The sequence below is a fragment of the Bubalus bubalis genome, chromosome 19 (genome assembly GCF_019923935.1).
Source record: "Bubalus bubalis isolate 160015118507 breed Murrah chromosome 19, NDDB_SH_1, whole genome shotgun sequence".
In the NCBI taxonomy this organism is placed as follows: Eukaryota; Metazoa; Chordata; class Mammalia; order Artiodactyla; family Bovidae; genus Bubalus; species Bubalus bubalis.
In genome coordinates this window covers 61,697,118-61,720,585 of record NC_059175.1, presented here as the reverse complement: position 1 = coordinate 61,720,585, position 23,468 = coordinate 61,697,118, and the positions used below count along the sequence as shown (strand labels likewise).

Genomic DNA, 23,468 nt, shown 5'->3' with positions numbered 1-23,468 from the left:
AAGGGATGAGCAGAACGGACCCCTGGAAAGTGGAGGCAAACTAGACTCAGGATATCCCCTGCTGCTCTGTAGGCATCTTCACTCCAGCACAACCATCGACATAATCAGTTCCTACACAGAAATGTAAGCAGATAGGTTAGAGGGTCCCTGGAGAAAGACAGTCAGGAATGACTCTCTTGACATAAAAGAACCCATTTTGGCCTAAGCCATTTTGTGATCTAAGCCTGGCTGCAATGCTTGCTTTTGAACAGGTCTCAGTAATTAATGACCTTAAAGGAGGGAAGGGAGAAACAATGGAGGGGCATTCAAGAAGCACAGTGCAGCCTTGGGGCAGGGTTCTGGCTCCTCAACAGATACACACAACAATATACCTGTGAGTTCCGCAGAAACCTGGCCCCATCCAGGGAGAGGATGGAATGGTGCTGCTGACCCTCCTCACTTCAGTCGACTAAAGCTTGGACTCTGTTAACCTGATGACATAATTCTGTGCTGATTTTCCTCTGCTCGAGCCCTCTCATGAATATGCATATACCTTTAGCTTAAAACTTTCCTGTTCAGATAGAGCTTCGGGAAAGATCCCTGTGTTTGTACTTGCTGCAAAAAATAAATCCTTCCTTCTCCCAGCTTCTGGCTTGGTTGTGTCTATTGGCCCAAGAGGGGAACCCAGTTTTGGGGGAACAGAAACTTGAAAGTATGGCTCCCCTTCCAATTCTATACACAAAAGCAGACCTTAGGAGCACAGGTGTATAATAATGTCTAACAATTTGAACTAAGCTCTAATAGCATCTAAGGTAGTAATTTTATCGCTCTTTACTGTGTCAGTTTTTCCCAAAAAACTGAAATAAGAAGACACGGTCTGGACTCCAGAACTGTGTTTAACCATCTGAGCAAATCAAGGAAAGTCACTGAACCTCTCTGAGCTCTGGTTTCCTCCAGCATAAAAATACATATAAGAATGCCTGCATTTGTATGGCGTGGCATTGTGGGAGGATCAAGGAGCGAGAAATCAGCGTGAAGGGCTCTGCAATTGATAAAGCTGCATAAAAACAGGTACTCTCACATCATTTGATCTTAGAGTCAAGGAATTATTATGTTAATTGTTAATATACATCTTTTGATTGAAAAAAAAACAACCAAACTCTATAACTTAAACTATCAAAATATCCAAAAACAACTTGAGGTTTAAGATTTTTGAAATATTATAAGCAAAAGAAACTTTGATAATTTTGTGAAGTATTACTGCAAAATGTAAATCTTACGGCTTTATTTTTCTTAAAAAATTAGTGTTGCTTTTGAATGGATAATAGCAAAGAATAAAGGAGCAAAGGAAGTTCAAAATGGGAAGAAACACTGACATGACCAAGGGAAGGTGGAATCCTTTTTAGAAAAGGGATATGACATAAATGAAACCTGCAGAGGGAAGATAACAAACATCTGCTGATCCAGGAGGAAGCCAGCGACCGACGCGCAGGGAGCTCTTGAGATGGAAAATAATTACGAAGCTGCAAGGGTCAAGCGTCGTCAGTGCATCGTCTGCCTCACGCCTCCAGCCCCACATTTTCCTTGGGCCAGAGAATTCAACCGGCTCTGTTCCATTTGACCAGCGACAGAAAACACTTATATTTAGACTGACTTGCAAATGAATTTCTATCTGCTAGATTTTATTTAGAGTGTGTACACGTGCCAGCTAATCCATGTTGATGGATATATTCACTGATTCAACACCTATTTACCGAGTGAGCGACTTCTAGAAGTTTTGGACACCATCATGCTTAAGAGGAGAAAGTTCCTTGCCTTGAAAATAAGTCAGTCATCACATTTAGAGATGAAGGTACTGAAGGAAAATAAAGTAGGGTGAGGAGAGTGGTCAGTGTCAGAGGGCATACTGTTTTGATAAGGTAGTCATGAACCTTCTTTTTGAGGGCTCACATTTCAGCAGAAAACTTCATAAGAGAGCCATGCTGGAGGAAGCATGTGTGTTTCTCACACAGAGGGGACCAGCAGGGAAAGCAAAGGCTCTCTGTAGGAGTCACTTTATAGTATTTACAGCAGTGATTTTATCATTCATTTAATCCACGTTGTCTTTAAAAAGAAATGCCAGTTAGTATGTGAACTCTTTACAAGTTCATACCACAAATGATCATAAAAACTGAACAGATACTTTTTGACTCAAAATTTCACAGTCACAGTAGCCATATTTTAAGCCAAAGAATTTGAAATATTCAACAGGAGATCACACATAAGAAGCTCATGAGAACTGCACAACAAAGATTCAGCTCAAATACATACATATAGATATGCATTTGAATTGTCATTCCTTAGAATATGATTAATTCTCAAACCTTTATTTATTCCTTGCAGATTTATCTGCAAGACTCTTAAAAGTGCTGATTCCTGAGCACAACATCCTCCAAAGTCTAACTCGGTCCATCTGAGCAGACAGTTGTTGCTGTTTAGTTGCTAAGCCGTGTCCAATTCTTTCATGACCCCATGGACTGTAGCCCACCACGTTCCTCTGCTCATGGGATTTCCTGGGCGAGACTACTAGGTGGACGTTTCCTTCTCTAGGGTATCTTCCCAATCGAGGAATCAATTCGTGTCTCCCACACTGGCAAGTAGACTCTATACAACTAAGCCATCTGGTGAGTCCAAGCAGGGAGTAGCAATGTGTATTTAATGGGCACCACCATGCTTCCTCGGATGGCTTAGCTGGTAAAGAATCCGCCCGCAGTGCGGGAGACCTGGGTTCGATCCCTGGGTTGGGAAGATCCCCTGGAGAAGGGAAAGACTACCCACTCCAGTATTCTGGCCTGGAGAATTCCATGGACTGTACAGTCCATGGGATTACAAAGAGTTAGATACGACTGAGTGACTTTCACTTTTCGCTTTTCACCATGCCTCACCTTTCTCCTGCAGAAATCACCCTGACAGCCTCCCTGTCCCAGACAAAGCGGAGAGGGAAGGCATATCCCAAAGACAGAAATCTGTATCTAATATGTTATTACCCTCCATTTACACTTCTTGCTTTCTTCAAATAGTATCATTCACTACCACTAATGCCAATTACTTTATTGACTAGAATGAAACAGATTCATTCTCTTTTCATGGGGGTCCATTCACATTCTCTTAATTTCTAGACTATACAATTTCTGGTTCTCTAATTCAACAAGAATTCACTTGCTTTCTCACAGAAACAAATGGTTGCATGCTTTCATGTGGAAGTAGCAGTACTAGGTTCTGAAGGACACATTGCCATTGACTTGTTTCCTTCAAATTTGGAAGCCAGTTTCACATGCTCATTTGCAAAGAAATGGAAGGAGAAAAAGAAGGACCTAAATGACATATCGATCAGTACAGCAAGCTGACTCGAGGAGTGTGTGGCCAGACGGCGGAGTTGAGCACTTTCATTTCTGAGAGAGAGAAAGAGTTGTCTGCAGAAGAAGACAGCTTATCATGCTACATAGAAGACTCAAAAGTAAAATCTAAGAATTCAGTTTTTTTTTTTTTTTGTAAACCATGCAATCAGTTCATACACGCTATTTATGAGTAAAACCACATCTTCAAAGGGCAAAGTAGGACTTTTATAGAGACGTGTAGAGCCTGGAAGAAAAGGAGGTTTCCTTTCGCAGATCCCCACTATACCTCTTTCCTTGCTGGGGGCTCTGACTTCCAGGTATGTTCCTACAGATACGCCGGCATCACTAAGCGACGTGGCCAAGTAGCACAGCCTGTGCAGGCAGGACGCATTCTCTCTGTGAGACTTTCTGACTAGTTCAAAGTGGACTAGTTCTAGTGGACTTTGAATGTCTCAAAAAGTCTGGCTTGTTATTTGTTATCATTAAACTCCCGGGAGAAAAAAATGCCCTCAGCAAATGAGTACTATCAGAAATACATAAATTTACATAATTTTGGTGAATGCTATACTTCTGGCACGTGATGAGAAGAGCCGACTCATTTTTCAATAAAAGACCTTAATGCTGGGAAAGACTGAGGGCAGGTAGAGAAGGGGGTGAGACAGGATAAGATGGTTGGATGGCATCACTGACTCAATGGACATGAGTTTGAGCAAACTCTGGGAGTTGGTAAAGGACAGGGAAGCCTGGTGTGCTGTAGTCCATGGGATCGAAAAGAGTCAGATATCACAGTGTCTGAACAACAATAAAGTTGTAAATTGGTACAGGAGTAGGAAGTAGAGCTTGAATTTTGATTTGTGTCAAAAGCAAAAATCAAGAATGAAACAATTAAGTATTATATTGACTATTTCTCACATTTAAGGTATAATATTTGCATAATTTGCAATTTAATTCCAGTATTTAAAAGATCCCCAAACAATTCCTGTACAACCTGAGTCAAGTCCATATGCTAAATTTCATTTGAAAATGATCATCATTTATTGAATTAGTTTAATGCCTTATATTGGTATAAATGTTAAAATACATGGACACATTTCCTACATATATGCCATGAACCATATTTATTGGAAGGGAAATTATTAATTCATTTGTACTCAATGATGAAACTGCATTGAAGATTAATAATTTTAGTGTAATGGGCCACCTGATGATATAAAATGATTCTATGATAAGTGTGTTCTGGAAAGCAAAGAATGCCGCCCCATTTCATCTCCTTCATAAAACCCTAAATTTTCCGATATTTTGCTGATATAATACAGCCTTGCTGCTATCGTGAAGACTGCTCACACTGTCTCTGAAAACAAATCTAACATAGAAGCATTTGCTCCTGTAATTTTCTTGACAAAGTTTCCAATACAACTTATTGTAATTACAACACTTCACCTCACCTTTTACTAAATGAACAGAGTCATCTACTGGGACTCAAACACTTTCCAGTAAGAATAATTAAGGCCAAAATCCCTGGCCAGTGTATCCCTGTGATTTTGCTCCCTTGTCTTTCCTCTCTAACCATAAGCGTTTCTTCCCAAAGCTGTTAGAAAAACGGGCTTCTTCTGTATCCCTGGCCAGTGTATCCCTGTGATTTTGCTCCCTTGTCTTTCCTCCCTAACCATAAGCGTTTCTTCCCAAAGCTGTTAGAAAAACGGGCTTCTTCTGTGCAATTCCTTTTGCACAGGCGGGCACGTGCACAGTCATGAGACAGGGGAATGAAGTGTGAACAGTGTGTAATCCGATACCTCTGCACCCTGAGGATGGACCATTGCCGTTTTCATTTTCAGTCCAGGGTCGTGTGGCTCATGTCCACACTGAAGGATGGTATTCTGTGTCACACACAACTCCAAGTAAAGAGCCCGAGGAAACATACCTGTCTCAGATGGCACTGTGGTACTAGTGAAACACACAAGATACACAGTGTTGATCTGGCACCATCTCTTCACTTTTTTATCTCAGGGAAGGTAGGCAGTAGCTCTGAGTGGACCAGCAATAGTGTTTCAGTATTTCTCAAAAAGTCCCCGATTAATATTTAGGTTCTGACTCAACAGGTTTGGGGAAGAGCCTGAAGTCCTTCATTTTTAACAAGTTCTTGGGCAATTTTGGTGTTGCGGGTCCACAGACCTCCCTGTGAGAAGCCAGGATGTATTGATTTAGCTATGCTTGTGTATCTCGGTTGCTAGACGTTTTCAACCCTGGCGTACTTCTAGAGCCCTGGACACACTTTGATACCCACACAGACACTCTTCTTTATCAACGAGATGGATAAAACTCCATGAGTGTCATTTTATTTTTCTACAGCTACTTCTCAAAACCCTACCAGTGCAGTGTTCCCACTGTATACCTGGAGTCTGGTTCAGACCCAGTTGCCAGGGATAATTATGAATCTTTCCAAGAAAAAGAATCCAGGACAAGGTGCTCCTGACCCATCGTTTTTGTTATATCAAGATGTAAAAACAGACTCTGGCTGCAAGGGAGGGGAAGTCTTCATTCTGCTTTACCAAGACTGACTGTTGTGGGGGGACGAAAACTCAGTTTTCACTTTTGTGCATGTTGTTTTTGCCCAAAGGGCACAGACGACATTCTCAATGGATGGACAAGGAGAAGGGTTGCATCAGTGAAAGTAGGTATGCAATTTTCTTCATAAATCGCTTTAAACATTTTGAAAAATATCTGTACTAAGATGTTTTGCATCTCAGCATCTTAAACAGAAGACTTTTCCTCAGATTGTATTAGGCATATCATAGACAGAGGCACAAATTCCTTTTCAAAATTACAAGTGTGCATGCTCAGTTATGCCCAGCTCTTTGTGACCCCATGGATCGCAGTCCACCAGGATCCTCTGTCCATGGAATTTTTCAGGCAAGGATACTGGAGCAGTTTGCCATTTCCTAATTCTTTTAAAAATTAGATATTTGTGAAAACACAAACTTCAAATATTCTCCCTGTATCATTTTTATACTGCTTTCCATGTTCCTCCCACCAAATGGCCTTAGTGGTAACTCCAGAAGAAGTAGGCACCATTAACTCTCAATATAATTTGGGGTGGGGGGAACAGGCAAATAAACTCTTTCATAGATGAGTCATTTTCTATATTTACATTGTATAATTTCTGTATATTTCTGTATTAAAGTTTTATTACTTTAATCAACATAATACTTGGCATATGAAAAAAGGGTTTGAGAGGAGAGGAATTATTCTGTGTAATAAACAGTTCCAAGGAATGAAGTTCTTCCTTGATTCTTTTCTGGTTAAAAGCTTTTAATATGTGTATGTGTATGACTGTGTTTTAGAATCCAATTAGCCACTGAACTATACATGAGTAATTACTATTTGAATACTGGTTATATTAAAACATTAATTCCCTAATAAATGCATGATTGATGAGACCTATGTATAGTTATAATTCTCCCACCCACCTTTCATCTGTTACTTTAGAAATGGTTATTAAATCACCAATTGCTGTGGTACAATAGTGATGTTACAGGTACCTTCCTAGTACAGAAACTGGTACTCACTCCTCCAGTGCAAAATAAATGCTACATATGCTAGAAGACTGTCAAGGTGAAGAGCCTGTCTGGGGCAACATCAATCACAACCAGCTGCTGACTCAGCCACAGAGGGGACTGCGGCATGATCTGCTTCTTACCAGCTGAACTTACGCCCTGAGTGAATGTGAGTGTGTGTGTATATGTGTGTGTGCACACTTAACTCCTAGGGAGGGGTTGACTTCTTTAAGATGCTGCCAGTCCATTCAAGGAGAGCGAAGGTTGAAGCCAGAAACACCAGGAAATACAGACATCGTTCCAGGTTACGATAGACTCCCCCTCTTCGCCAGCATAGCACCTGTGGGCTCAGGCACCATCCAGGAAGCCAAACAGGAAAAATCAAGGCTGACAAGTCTGCGTGAAGACTGTTGTTGTTGTTCAGTCGCTCAGTCGTGTCCGACTGTTTGTGACCCCATGGACTGCAGCACAACAGGCCTCCTTATCCCTCACCATCTCCTGGAGTTTGCCCAAGCTCATGTCCATCTGAGATAATTATAAGCAAATAATTATAAGCAAAGATAATTATAAGTGAAAATAATTATAAGCAAACAGATATTTGAAGAGCTGCTCAAGTCCACTGAGTGAAGACCATTAATGGTTTTCTTCGGGTTCCTTTTCCTACCAAGTCTGGGGGTTCCTAGGCAGGTCCTTGGTGTACACAGACACCGCACACAAGCACTGTCTGTTGTTATGATCACTTGCATCTTTGGAGTCAGACACAGAGAGTGATGAGCTCTCCAGGGGAGTCTGTGACATTTCAGAGATGGCTGTCTGGGTCTCCGATAATATTTTAACTGATGCCTAAAAGCATAGGAAGCCACTTTCCAAAGCTTTGAGAAACTCAGTGGTGAGAGAACAGGTGAGAGAAAAATGTGTACCTTACACACTTTTAGCTTCCCTGGTGGCTCAGATGGTAAAGAGCCCGCCTGCAATTCAGGAGACCCGGGTTCAATCCCTGGGTCGGGAAGATCTCCTGGAGAAGGAAATGGCAACCCACTCCAGTATTCTTGCCTGGAGAATTCCATGGACAGAAGAGCCTGGCAGGCTACAGTCCAACAGGCAGCAAAGAGTCGGACACGACAGAGTGACTAACGCTTTCGCTTTATACATTTTTAATACTCATCGAGCCAAGTTTTTCTGTTAGCTGTTGGTAACTTTTTCATGCTTCACTCACCTTGAAGAGAACCTGGCATCTCTTTGTGTTCATACTTCACTTCATCATATGGATGATTTTCAATTATTGATGGGCTATAAGACTTTCACCAATTAGTGAGCTCTATAATAGTCGAAGATACTTGTTGAATGTTGACTAGGCGAAGTGTAGTGAGGAGTTCTGAAATATGCAGAGGGCTCAGTTGCCCTTAGGGAAACTGTTAACCCATTTAAATAAATGCTCTGCCTCTTCTGGTTAAAGGAAAATTCACTATACATTCTTTTTTTGTATCAAAGTTAGTGCTTTCATAATAGGCATATAGATCTGCTTGATATCAGCCTTTAGAGATTTTAGGTATTTCACTTTAGTTCAGTTCAGTTCAGTTGCTCAGTCGTGTCTAACTCTTTGTGACCCCATGAACCGCAGCAGGCCAGGCCTCCCTGTCCATCACTAACCTCCTGGAGTCCACCCAAAATCATGTCCATTGAGTCAGTGATGCCATCCAACCATCTCATCCTCTGTCATCCCCTTCTCCTCCTGCCCTCAATCTTTCCCAGCATCAGGGTCTTTTCCAATGAGTCAACTCTTCGCATCAGGTGGCCAAAGTATTGGAGTTTCAGCTTCAGCATCAGACCTTCCAATGAACACCCAGGACTGATCTCCTTTAGGATGGACTGATCGGATCTCCTTGCAGTCCAAGGGACTCTCAAGTCTTCTCCAATACCACAGTTCAAAAGCATCAATTCTTCGGCGCTCAGCTTTCTTTATAGTCCAACTCTCGCATCCATACATGACTACTGGAAAAACCATAACCTTGACTAGGTGGACCTTGGTCGGCAAAGTAATGTCTCTGCTTTTAAATATGCTGTCTAGGTTGGTCATAACTTTCCCTCCAAGGAGTAAGCATCTTTTAATTTCATGGCTGCAATCACCATCTTCAGTGATTTTGGAGCCCCCCAAAAGTAAAGTCTCTCACTGTTTCTCCATCTATTTGCCATGAAGTGATGGGACCGGATGCCATGATCTTCATTTTCTGAATGTTGAGCTTTAAGCTAACTTTTTCACTCTCCTCTTTCACTTTCATCAAGAAGCTTTTTAGTTCCTCTTCACTTTCTGCCATAAGGGTGGTGTCATCTGCATATGTGAGGTTATTGATATTTCTCTCGGCAATCTTGATTCCAGCTTGTGCTTCTTCCAGCCCAGCATTTCTCATGATGTACTCTGCATAGAAGTTAAATAAGCAGGGTGACAATATACAGCCTTGATGTACTCTTTTTTCTATTTGGAACCAGTCTGTTGTTCCATGTCCAGTTCTAACTGTTGCTTCCTGACCTGCATACAGATTTCTCAAGAGGCAGGTCAGGTGGTCTGGTATTCCCATCTCTTTCAGAATTTTCCACAGTTTATTGTGATCCACACAGTCAAAGGCTTTGGCATAGTCAATAAAGCACAAATAGATGTTTTTCTGGAACTCTCTTGATTTTTCAATGATCCAGCAGATGTTGGCAATTTGATCTCTGGTTCCTCTGCCTTTTCTAAAACCAGCTTGAATATCTGGAAGATCACAGTTCACGTATTGCTGAAGCCTGGCTTGGAGAATTTTGAGCATTACTTTACTAGCGTGTGAGATGAGTACAATCGTGCAGTAGTTTGAGCATTCTTTGGCATTTCCTTTCTTTGGGATTGGAATGAAAACTGACCTTTTACAGTCCGGTGGCCACTGCTGAGTTTTCCAAATTTGCTGACATAGTGAGTGCAGCACTTTCACAGCATCATCTTTCAGGATTTGAAATAGCTCAGCTGGAATTCCATCACCTCCACTAGCTTTGTTCACAGTGATGCTTTCTAAGGCCCACTTGACTTCACATTCCAGGATGTCTGGCTCTAGGTCAGTGATCACACCATCGTGATTAACTGTGTGGTGAAGATCTTTTTTGTATAGTTCTTCTGTGTATTCTTGCCACCTCTTCTTAATATCTTCTGCTTCTGTTAGGTCCATACCATTTCTGTCCTTCACTGAGCCCATCTTTTCATGAAATGTTCCCTTGGTATCTCTAATTTTCTTAAAGAGATCTCTAATCTTTTCCATTCTATTGTTTCCCTCTATTTCTTTGCATTGATGGCTGAGGAAAGCTTTCTTATCTATCCTTGCTATTCTTTGGAACGCTGCATTCAAATAGGTATAGCTTTCCTTTTCTCCTTTCCTTTTCTCTTCTTTTTACAGCTATTTGTAAAGCCTCTTCAGAGAGCTAATTTTGCTTTTTTGCATTTCTTTTTCCTGGGGATGGTCTTGATCCCTGTCTCCTGTACAGTGTCACAAACCTTTGTTCATAGTTCATCAGGCACTCTGTCTATCAGATCTAGTCCCTTAAATCTATTTGTCACTTCCACTGTATAATCATAAGGGATTTGATTTAGGTCATACCTGAATGGTTTAGTGGTTTTCCCCACTTTCTTCACTTTAGTTATCCCACATCAAATCAAAGTTTATCCATATATAAAGTACATATATATAGACACATATAAATGTATTCACATATACTTAAGGGTATTCCTGGTGGCTTAGACTATAAAGAATTTGCCTGCCATGCAGGAGACCTGGGTTTCATTCCTGGGTTGAGAAAATCACCTGGAGAAGGGAATGGCAACCCCAGTCCAAAACGCTTGCCTGGAGAATTCCATGGACAGAGGAGCCTGGCAGACTACAGTCCATGGATTGTAAAGAGTCAGACACAACAGAGCAACTAACACTTCCACTTTTCATATATACATAGATGTGTGCATAGTGTTTTTCGCCAAATACTTTTTTAAAGATTTTTTTTTAACGTGGACCATTTTTAAAGTCTTTACTGAATTTGTTACATATGGCTTCTGTTTTATGTTTTGTCATTTTGGCTGCTAGGCATGTGAGATTTTAGCTCCCCAATGAGGGATCAAACCCACACCCCTGCATTGGAACGTGAAGTTTTAACCACTGGACCACCAGGGAAGTTCTTGTCATATATTTAAAATATAGATAATAGGCAGAAATTATATGTATTATACATAACATATATATTCTGTGTAACATGGACTAAAATATACAACCAAGTTTTTAAAATTATGAAATGAAATTAACATGACCTTGTAAATAGCTATACTTTATTAAAATAAATTTTTAAAAAATTATAAAAATGCCCATTGGTTAAATGTCATGGCAGAAAGGATTTGACGCAGGTTGGGTAGCCAATAAACTCCATTCTGAAAGCTTTGAGTTATTAATTATTGAGGGCTATTTTCACAGCTACTAAAAGAGTTGGGTCTCTCCATAATTCCTCTTGCCTAGATAAAAAGAAAAAAAAAATGTTTAAAAGAAGCTTTCTGTTTGCTAAGGCAGAGATACTGGTTCACTAAGATCACTGAACTGATGCTGACACTTAAAGTGAGTGGCTACCACAGACATCTGTTTGCCCAAATTAATCCATACCTATGGAGAAGGCAATGGCACCCCACTCCAGTACTCTTGCCTGGAAACTCCCATGGACAGAGGAGCCTGATAGGATGCAGTCCATGGGGTCGCAAAGAGTCGGACACGGGACATGACTGAGTGACTTCACTTTCACTTTTCACTTTCATGCTTTGGAGAAGGAAATGGCAACCCACTCCAGTGTTCTTGCCTGGAGAATCCCAGGGATGGGGGAGCCTGATGGGCTGCCATCTGTGGGGTCGCACAGAGTTGGACACGACTGAAGCGACTCAGCAGCAGCAGCAGCAGCAGCAGCATGACCTAAAATGCATAAGCACCATAGAGAACCAGAAGTACTTTACCATCAGTGTTCCCTCGACTTTCAGTTCAGAGGCATGGGGCCTGAAAATCGGGAGAAACTCACACCAGGGGTCAGACGCAAGCCAGGCTTTCTCATTGTTGGGTTCTGGGGACTCACTAGGAATCCATTCTGTTACATCTTTCTCTGATTCAACATTATATATGAGCATTTGCCAGCAGACTGTTTCTACTAGCTGTCCATGTGATCAGCAGGACTGAAGAAATAAGTAACTTTTGAGTCCAGGACCAGGGGAACATGTGGCTGCACATCACCTGGCCCTTTTTTCAATGAGGGCAGAGGGAAATATCCTGAGAGCTGGCTCATTTCTGGGGTCGGAGAACTTGTCCCCTGCTTTTTAAAAATTATTTTTATTGGAGTATAGTTGATTTACAGTGCTGTGTCAGCCCCAAGTGTACAGCAAAGTGAATCAGTTATACATACACGTATATCCACTCTTTTTTTAGATTCTTTCCCCATATAGGTCATTACAGAGTATTAAGAAGAGCTCCCTGTGCTCTACAGTAAGGTCCTTCTTTTACTTATTTATTTTTGGTGGGACTTCCCTGATGTCTTGGTAAAGAATCCACCTGCAATGCAGGAGAGTCTGGTTCAATAGTTGGGTCAGGAAGATCCCCTGGAGAGGGACCAGCTATCCACTCCAATATTCTTTCCTGGGAAACCCCATGGACAGAGGAGCCTGGTGGGCTATAGTCCACATGGTCTCAAGACTTAGACACGACTTAGGGGCTAAACCCCATTTATTTTTGGTCACACTGCATAATATCAGATCCTTGCTTTAATCCATTCCTCTTCAATCTTCTCACACCCTCACCTTGCCTCCAATCTCCATCATCTCAAACAGTTACTCCCTTGCCCCTGGGGTCCTCACTCCAAGTGAAAAGAAGCTTACAAGATGTTTCATACACTTTTAACCAATATCTAACCCATCCATCCCTAGCTGTACCCTCTTCTACCGTTTGAACCTGTTCAGCTGCACTTTATTAAACCTAGCCTCAAATGCTGCCTTTTCAGGGACCCTTTCCCCATCCCTCCTACCTGGACATGCCTCTCCCTCCAGGGATGTCCTGAGACCCTGGTCCTCTCTCATAGCTCTTCATACCACAAGTTACTTCTGAATTGATGTCATTCTACCCCTTCCGGTCAAGGGAGAACCATGGCGTCATGAGCACCATCTTATTTAAATGTGAATGCCCAATAGACTGGGCTGACGTCATGATTCTGCAGAGTAACAGTAGTTATCATTTCCTGAACCTCCCTTTTTCTCACCACACAAGGTTTATTCATCTACGTATGTCTGTGTATGCTTAGTCATGTCTGACTCTTTTTGACCCCATGAACTGTGGCCCGCCAGGCTCCTCTGTCCATGGGGATTCTCCAGGCAAGAACACTAGAGAGGGTTGCCATTTTCTCTCCCAGGGGGTCTTCTTGACCCAGGGATCGAACCGGCCTCTCTTGGGTCTTCTGCATTGAGCAGGTGTATTCTTTACCAACTGTGCCACCTGGGAAGCCCTTATTCATCCATGTGTGTGCTGTGCTTAGCTGTTCAGGTCCGTCTGACTCTTTGTGACCCCATGGGCTGCAACCTGCCAGTCTCCTCTGTTTATGGAATTCTCCAGGCAAGAATCCTAGAGTAGGCTGCTATGCCCTCCTCCAGGGGATGTTCCCAACCCAGGGATAGAACACAGGTCTCCCACACTGCAGGCGGATTTTTTTACTGACTGAGCCACCAGGAAAGCCCCCTTATTTCTTATTCATTCATATGGTATTACTAACAAAGAAAGTCAGTGTGGTCAGGATACACAGCAGAGGCAGCTTGAGTGGAAACCATGGAAGTATAAGTTTCTTGATCCCCAAAAGATTTCATCAGTGAACCCACAGAGGGAGCAGAGTTCTCATCAGTACTGGACACTTTTAATATGCAGACATGCAAATAAGCAATTGACAGGCATGATTCTCAATCTCATATGACCTTTGCTATGACAGTATAATGGCTGCAGCACTGTTATCCTCACTACAGGAAATGCAAGCAATCTCAGAGAAGCCCCATTCTGTTCCCCAAACAAGCCTGGCATGATTTCACCTCAGGACCTTTGCACTGGCTGTTCCCTCTGTCTGGTACATCCAGGTGTTTGCTTAATGGACATCTTGCGGTGGAGAGCTTGGCCACCCTGCCCTAGGACATCTCTGCTTCTCTCAGTCCTCCTTTCCCTGGCACTTCTCACCATCTAATATCCTATCAGCATCAGACCATCACCTGTAACAGAACAGGTGTTTTGGTCTCTGTTGTTCACAGGTGTGTGGTAACACCTGAGAGAGCACCCAGCACAAGATAAGTGGTCAGGAAAGACTTACTGGGCTCAACCCAGCTATCCAGGGTCAAGGAGCTGGTAAGTAATGGAATCAAGATATGTGCACACATCTGTCTAGCTCCTCAATCCATGCTGGTGACCACTGCCTCCTGTATTTATGAAACTCAATAGGACTGAAAGTAAATTCATTACCCTTACTCATCTTTCTACTACTACTATTAAGTCACTTCAGTCGTGTCCGACTCTGTGTGACCCCATAGACGGCAGCCCACCAGGCTCCCCCGTCCCTGGGATTCTCCAGGCAAGAACACTGGAGTGGGTTGCCATTTCCTTCTCCAATGCATGAAAGTGAAAAGTGAAAGGGAAGTCGCTCAGTCATGTCCGACTCTTCGAGACCCCATGGACTGCAGCCTACCAGGCTCCTCCATCCATGGGATTTTCCAGGCAAGAGTACTGGAGTGGGGTGCCATTGCCTTCTCCGACTCATCTTTCTACTTATTCTTAAATATTGAAATTACACAGACTCCTCTGGAATTTCCCCAATATTCCATTCATGATTGTCCACATTAATATGTTGAGTCCCACCTTTCCTGCTGCCCAGATGTCTCCTCACCCTGACTCCTTCAGGGGCAACTCTTCATAGCCCTTCTGGTCAGTACACATTGCTTCTTTGGGTACCATGCTTTCCTCTTGTTTTATGCCCTTATTTAGCTAAGAATACATCATCCAATTGTGGTCACATTTAGGAAAGGGTGCCTAGGAGACAGATTTCATGAGCACTTGCAAGTCTGAAAATATCTCATACTGTTTTTTAGAGATGATGGATAATTGAGCTATGCATGGGTTTTCAGTTCAGCTGCTCAGTCATGTCCAACTCTTTGAGACCCCATGGACTGCAGCACACCAGGCTTCCCTGTCCATCATCAACTCCCAGAGCTTGCTCAATCTCATGTCCATCAAGTTGGTGATGACATCTAACCATCTTATCCTCTATCATCCCCTTCTCCTCCTGCCTTCAATCTTTCCCAGCATCAGGGTCTTTTCCAATGAGTCCATTCTTTGCATCAGGTGGCCAAAGTATTGGAGTTTCCGCTTCAGCATCAGTCCTTCCAGTGAATGTTCAGAACTGATTTCCTTTAGGATGGACTGGTTGGACCTCTTTACAGTCCAAGGGACTCTCAAGAGTCTTCTCTGACACCACAGTCCAAAAGCATCAATTCTTCGGTGCTCAGCTTTCTTTATAGTCCAACTCTCACATCCATACATGACTACTGGAAAAAACACAGCTTTGATTAGACGGACCCTTGTTGGCAAAGTAATTTCTCTGCTTTTCACATGTTGTTTAAATTGATCATAGTTTTTATTCCAAGGAGCAAAGTGTCTTTTAATTTTATGGCTGCAGTCACCATCTGCAGTGATTTTGGAGCCCCCAAAAATAAAGTTTCTGTTTGCACTGCTTCCCCATCTATTTGCCATGAAGCGGTGGGAGCAGATGCCAGGATCTTAGTTTTTTGAATGCTGAGTTTTAAGCCAACTTTTTCACTCTTCTCTTTCACTTTCATCAAGAGGCTCTTTAGGTTGAAATTCTTTTTTAGGACATCACCTGAATGTTCTTTTTCCTCCAGCGTCACTACTGCAAGTCAGGTGCCATCTGTTTTATTCCTCTCCAGAGGTTTCAGAGTCTTTTTATGTTGGTGCTATGAAGTTTCATGATGCAGAAGATGAAATATTTTGTATTCCAAGCAAAGGGTATTTCCTACGAGGACACAGGTCCCCTGGCTCTTAGGAATTGCTCTGCGTTACTCCACTGATAATTTGCTTTTCTGCATTTTTCTCTCTGAGGCTGCAGTAATATGTCAGATCTCCTGGGTTTGTTCCTTTATGGCTCTTGCTGCAGTTTTCTCTATCTCTTTCTCTTTATGTGCTGCCTTCCCAGTGATTTCCTTGACTATGTCCCACTCTTCTATCAAATTTTTTAATGTGGGTAGTTAGATTTTTACAGCCTCAAAAAGATTTTCTTGTTCTTTGATCCTTTCACATATCAACTCAATTCTTTCTTAATAAATATAAGATCTTCTTAAATCCTGCTCAGTCCTAAACCTAAGTTTTAGCTTGTCTCTTTTCATCCTGCACTCCCTTTTCTATAAATCATCTCTGTTTCTTCCAAGAGACAGTTCACTTTTCTGGTTTTCTTTTTCATGCCACTAATTCACCCAAATTCCTTAGTAATCCTTGGTAATTCCTCATATTTGAGAAAGAGAAACCCAGGGCTGGCTTCTTCTGCTATGGCATGAACAGAAATGCTTTTCACTGTGTGTCTTTGTATTAGAACTGATGAGAAGAGTGGAGCCTACAGGCTGGCCATCCTTCTGCAGAATGAGACAGTGGAGGGCAGCTCCGGGTGTCAGCTCACCACCCCCCAAGCCTGTATGAAGTGAACTTTCTCTAGGCCACCAGCTGCTGTAACTCAAGTCTACCTTTCTCAGGCACTTTGTTCAGTTTCTTCAAGAGACCACGCCTAGTCCTCTGCCTGGAGGAAGCATTGGCCAGAGGGTCATCATCTTGGTGGGAGGGAGGGGGTGAGATAGGAGGAGGGAATCATGGTCTCAAGCGCTGACTTTAAATCCCTCCATCTCAAGCCTCACTTCTCTCCAGCACCCCAGCTCTTAAGGCTGAGCTTGTCCAAGTATTCACACAAGACAGCTGGTCCAACTCCTAGACATGCAGATTCCTGGGAGAAACTTCCACATTTTCATTGCTTATCACTCCTATCTATTTTGCTTTCTAAAACATTTTCAATGACTTGCTTATTGGTGACACCCACCTTCCAGTCTCTCTGTTCTGTCTCTTCTGTGACTTCATTCCCCGTTGTATTTAATTCTGTACTCTATATTTCAGAGGGTCTGAGGCTCGGAGAGGCTAATGAGTGGAGAGAGTCATGTCACCTTAACTGTTATCCAAGGTTCACTGTCATTTTTAAAACGTACATGTTTCCAGTTAAATTACAGTGTGATCAATATCATGTAAGTATCGAACAGGGAACAGGCCAGCCTAGAAGGCTACATAAAGATGCTGCTCTCAAAAGAACAAAAAGTTTACCCCATTTTAACTAGCAAGGTTACCAGGCGGTAGAGAGAGAAGGGAAGATACTTGTTTCCATGAATCAACAAAAAGGAACCAACCCATCAGGAAAGCCTTTGTGGCCCCTAGCATCCCAAACATTTACTTACTGATACAGCTACTCACTGTACAGAAAATGGGTGATGAAAAGATACACTCCCTGTTGCTTATCTGACCTGGATGGACATCAACTGTACAGAAATCAGATACTATGTTGCAATCAAATGCTGCACAGAGTGGTTTTCAAAGGAATGTCTCAGAGTCTGGGTCTCCAGGAAGAGGGAGGCAGTTAGGAAACAGTAAGTAGAATGGAGGTTTGCTGAAGAGATTTTAGTACCCGCCCTCCTCGAAGAGAGTGAGCCCAGGGGATCACACAGATAAGGGTTCCCTGCTATAAACTGGGATCCCAAAATTGTAGAGAGTAAATGGCTGGCTGGCTGGCTGAATAATCACTTTGTTGGTGGAAGCTGGAGAGAGTCCATGAGTAGGAATCAGTCCATTCTCCCCCACCAAGTCTTCTGGGGTACAGGATGGATGAGTGCACAGTGTAGGAGACAGATCTATTTTACATTCTGAGCCAGGAAAAGATGCTTGGGCGGGGCCTGGGTTCTGATGAGGGGCTGGGACTGGGGTGTGGCTAGCAAGGAAAGCACTGGAGCTTCTGCAGTTGAGGAGAGGTCCCCAGTGAGGCTGAAGGCCAAAGAACCCCAGGAAGTTTCAGTTAACAGCCAGCCGTAAACCACTTTGGAAAGAAGATTAAACTATTGACTGATATCACAGACATATCACATTCTAACTAGTAAATCTAAACTAGGATTTTTTTTTTTAACTTAAGGGGGATTTGGAAGGTTCACAAAAATTGTTCAAGTATAGGAAATGCAATTTAAAAGGGCAGAAGCAGCCAGATAGCACACTGCATTCTGACCACGTCCCAAGCACCATGTGATAAACAAACTTGCTTATTACCTGAGGAGACCTCAGGTTTCCTCTGAGAAAACTGACAGCAGAGACTGCAAAGCTTTTAAATAGGATTAGGCATTTTTTTCTTTCTTATAACAGGTGCACCTGAAAGTATTAACAAATCAGGGAATGAATCAGATCTCCAAGAATGTAGAATGTGAGGTTTACAGTGTGTGATCCCCTCTAAATAGTGAATTTGATGTCTCTTTGGCGGGGGTACAGGAGGGACAAGCCTGGACAAATTCCTCTCCCTATTAGGTCAGTTTTGATGACAATCATTGGCTAAGAATCTTCATTTAATCCATTTCATTTTTACCTAAAAATAAGTTTCTGATGTTTGACTTAACTTTAATATGTATTTACAACTCAGATTTCTATTTTTAACAGGATTAATTTTGCTCTAAACCAGAAAATGAAAGGATTCTGGTATCTGCTGTACAGAATTGAACAAAAATTGGTACTGTAGTCATAGTCAACAGGATGTTGACACATTTTTGAGATATTTCTGCTTCTTCAAAATCACTAGTCATTTAAATAAGTTGAAAACTTGTATGGTATTTCTATGTCCTTGGTGTCTTTCTTCAATAACATGCAATACCTCTAACCTCCAATACTTGGGCCACCCGATGTGAAGAGCTAACTCATTGTAAAAGACCCTAATCCTGGGAAAGATTGAGGGCAGGAGGAGAAGGGAGGCAGGATAGAGGATGAGATGGTTGGATGGCATAACTGACTCAATGGCCCTGAGTTTGTGCAAACTCTGGGAGACAGTGAAGGACAGGGAAGCCTGATGTGCTGCAGTCCACAGGGTTGCAAAGAATCAGACAAGACTTAGCAAATGAACAACCACCACCATATATCATGTGTATTGAAGACTATAGAGCTGCTGGATTCAAAGTGATAGTGATGGAGGTTCAGACTGCATCCCTGTCACTTCCAGCCAAGGTGACTCTGGGTAAGGGATTTATCATTGATGATGCGCCTCAGTTTTCAAACCTGTACAATGGAGGTGAAAATCACACTGACCTCAGAAAGCTGTGGGAAACGACAAGAGACACGGGCTTCTCTTGGCACCTAAGAAGTGACACTGACCTACACTTCTGGCTTATCTCTTTCTTTTGCTTGGGTTCCTGCTCTACTCCTAGACTTCTGCACTTGTGGGAGCCATCCGGGCTCAGCCTGTGGACCTGTTCTCTCTAAACTTACTTCCGATGTAGAAACTCCTTTAAGATTCTCAGTCTCAAATACCATCTACTTGTGTCTCCCTTTCATCAAGAGGCTTTTGAGTTCCTCTTCACTTTCTGCCAAAAGGGTGGTGTCATCTGCATATCTGAGGTTATTGATATTTCTCCCGGCAATCTTGATTCCAGCTTGTGCTTCTTCCAGCCCAGCGTTTCTCATGATGTACTCTGCATATAAGTTAAATAAGCAGGGTGACAATATACAGCCTTGACGTACTCCTTAAAATGAAGATCATGGCATCTGGTCACATCACTTCATGGGAAATAGATGGGGAAACAATGTCAGACTTTATTTTTTTGGGCTCCAAAATCACTGCAGATGGTGACTGCGGCCATGAAATTAAAAGATGCTTACTCCTTGGAAGGAAAGTTATGACCAACCTAGACAGCATATTCAAAAGCAGAGACATTACTTTGCCGACAGAGGTCCATCTAGTCAAGGCTATGGTTTTTCCAGTGGCCATGTATGGATGTGAGAATTGGACTGTGAAGAAGGCTGAGCGCTGAAGAATTGATGCTTTTGAATTGTGGTGTTGGAGAAGACTCTTGAGAGTCCCTTGGACTGCAAGGAGATCCAACCAGTCCATTCTGAAGGAGATCAGCCCTGGGATTTCTTTGGAGGGAATAATGCTGAAGCTGAAACTCCAATACTTTGGCCACCTCATGCGAAGAGTTGACTCATTGGAAAAGACTCTGATGCTGGGAGGGATTGGGGGCAGGAGGAGAAGGGGACGACAGAAGATGAGATGGCTGGATGCCATCACTGACTCGATGCACGAGTCTGAGTGAACTCCGGGAGTTGGTGATGGACAGGGAGGCCTGGCGTGCTGCGATTCATGGGGTCACAAAGAGTCCGACACGACTGAGCAACTGAACTGAACTGAACTGTTTCTCCCTAATTTTTTATCTCTAGCCTGGGCTTTTCCCTGAAATCCAACTTGTGTATTCACCTGTCTACTTCACACGTGCCTTCTGATAGACAGATGTCCCATCTCCAAGCCACTGCTTCCAAACCCAACCAGATGCTTCTGCATCCTGTCCCATCTCAGTCAGTGGTTGATTCCATTCTTCTGGTTTTTGAGTTGGAGGAATCCTTGAGTCCTTTCTCTTACCATCATCACCTAGTCCAGGAGACAATCTGGTCAGCTGGGCTCTATCTACACACCTAGGACTACATGACTCCTCACAGCCTCCAATGCTTCCATGCTGGCCCCCAAGCCATCATCATCTCTTGCTTACCTTACTGCAGGGACCTCCCAACTTGTCCTCCTGGTTTTGCCCTTGATCCTCTACAGCATATTCTGTTATAGACTAAGTCACACTGTGTCACTCCTGTGCTCAAATCCTCAACAGTTCCCAAGGATAGGGGTGTAGTCAGCATCCCCAAATCTTGAGGCCTCCCCTGATCTGAGCATCCACCCCCACCTTGCTGGTCACTTCACTAGCGTCTGTGTCATTTCTTTGCCCTCTTTCTCTCTGACACACCCTCACTGGTGTCCTTGCCATTCTGCAAATCTATCAGACATACGTCCATTTTCCAGCTTTTGAACTCACTGTGCCTTCTGCTCAGAATGCCCTTCTGCTGGGTATTAATATGGCCAGTATCCTCACCGCCTTCATAATTGACTCAAAAGTCACCTTCTCATTAGAGCTTTCCCTGGTCACTCTGCTACAAATGCCTGTGATTTTCTATCTTCTGCAGCTGAAACGAGGCCAGGGATTTTGGTTCATATCGATCAATTCTGTTTCCCTAGGGTCCAAATCAGTGCCAGTATATAAGAGGTGTTTAACAAATAATTAAAGGGACTAATATATTCAACAATGAAAATCACTATCTATCTCAGTGTTCACACTTCCTAGTCATCAGTGACAAATCTCCAAAGTCACAACCCTGAAAATGCAAAAGCTCTTTTTCAAGCTTGACTTCTAACTGCACTTTCAATTGGCAAACCAGGTGGCTCCAAACTTTATGATGCCTGGAACAGTATCAAGCACACACGTTCAGGTACAGAGTCCAAAAGCGCCAATGCTCCCGAGTTCTCACAGTTGTCAGAATCGGTCCCCACACCTTTCATGGGCCATACTTTGCTAAATTCTAAATAAGGCCAATGATATCATGCAACCCAAGTATTTATGCAGAGTTATAGAATAATTTGAAACTCAAAAACCACCAGCAGCAATTTGCTTGAAAAAAGTCTTCAAATGAATATTTAAAAGTATGCATTTGAAACAAAGTAACTCAAACATTAAAAGTGCTTCTTGTAGCTCAAAAATCAAGAACCATCAGTGGCATGTTGATTCTTTTTCCACCAGGGAGCAAAAAATGAAATCTGGTGAGACAATGTGAGGAAGGGATGGAAATGAAGAGGGAAGTGAAGGCACATGGGCTTGTGATGAGCACCTGAAGGTCCTTATTTCTGGACAAAGACTCCTTACACTCTTTCTCTCTCACACACACACATCATATCCTCAGAAACATTGACTCCAGATATCAGAGTATAAACGATCTCCTTAACACTTACATACATACAAAGTCACAACAGTCATGTCTGATTCTTTGCAACCCTATGGACTGTGGCCTACCAGGTTCCTCTGTCCATGGGATTCTCCAGGCAAGAATACTGGAGTGGGTTACCATGCCCTGCTACAGGGGATCTTCCTTACCCGGGGACTGAACCCATGTCTCATGTCTCCTGCATTGGTGGGTGGGTTCTTAACCATTAGCTCCACCTGGGAAGAAGCCCATACACTTTTAAAGCCTCTCCCTTGGTTTCCTTGGTGGCTCAGTTGGTAAAGAATCCACCTGCAAAGCGGGAGACCTGGGTTGGATCCCTGTGTTAGGAAGATCCCCTGGAGGAGGGCATACAACCCACTCCAGTACTCCTGCCTGGAGAATCCCATGGACAGAGGACCCTGGGTGGGTGGGGTGGGGGTCTGTGGTGTTGCAAAGAGTCGGACACGACTGAGCGACTAAGCACAGCCCAGCACTACATTCAGTGACATTAGGAGCAGTCAGGATCTCATCCCGCCCCATCGCACCTTCCCGAACTCCAACCCCCCTGACCCCACCACCTCTCCACCAGCCACACACTCCCTATTTTTCGTAATGTGATTGAGTGGAACCCACCCAAGTTTAGCATGTCTGATCACTGGGAGAAAGAGACTGAAGTTAAGGATCCTGGTTTCTTTCCTCGAGTCTCTGCAGGGAACAGATGGGATTTTGACAAATCCCTGGGACCCTCTAGGACTCAGCTGCCTCTTCTCTCTGGTGGCTGGGAAGAGGTTCCAAGGGCCTGAGTCTCCCACATGCTCCCCAGGTCCCCACTCCTTGCCAGGATCTAGAAACTTATTTTGCAAACTTCTAAAACAAAGTTTCCAAACTTACCTAAACTACGTTTCCCTATAGGTCTCTCCTAGGCCCCTCTTCCAACCAGACTGCCACTCTTGAGTCCCTGCCTACATAACAGGCATTTGAACACTGGCACTAGGTTGACATCATGAGTGCTACTTCCAAAATTCTATTAAAGTGAGAGAAGGAGTGAGTGAGAGAAGAAGTGCGTGAGAGAAGAAGTGCGTGAGAGAAGTGCGGGAGAGAAGAAGCATACCTAGCAGAATTTGGGGGCAGCAGAATTCCTGCCTGCGTCCTGTTACGCCAGACCAGTCCATACCGGCGATTACTGTGTGAATTTAAAAAGCCCTTGGACACCTGCCTTCTGTATGCAACAAGTTCCTTTTCTTTATCCTATTTATCTTCACAGGCATCCATTTATGTCAAGAAGGGGAACATATGAGAGCAGCATCTGTTACTAGAGTGACACAATTACCAAATACTTTCAGAAGAGGTTAAAAAAAATCAACAATAAATCTGGGGTTGTTGTCAGGTGTTTTAGGAGACAAAACATTAGT

The 23,468-nt window shown here is 43.1% G+C and overlaps 1 protein-coding gene across 4 annotated transcripts in view; it reads right to left on the bottom strand.

Moving 5' to 3' along the window:
• Positions 1 to 23,468, bottom strand: part of CTNND2 (catenin delta 2) — a 1,127,175-nt gene that overhangs the window by 437,043 nt on the left and 666,664 nt on the right. The gene's annotated exons all lie outside the window — the stretch shown is intronic.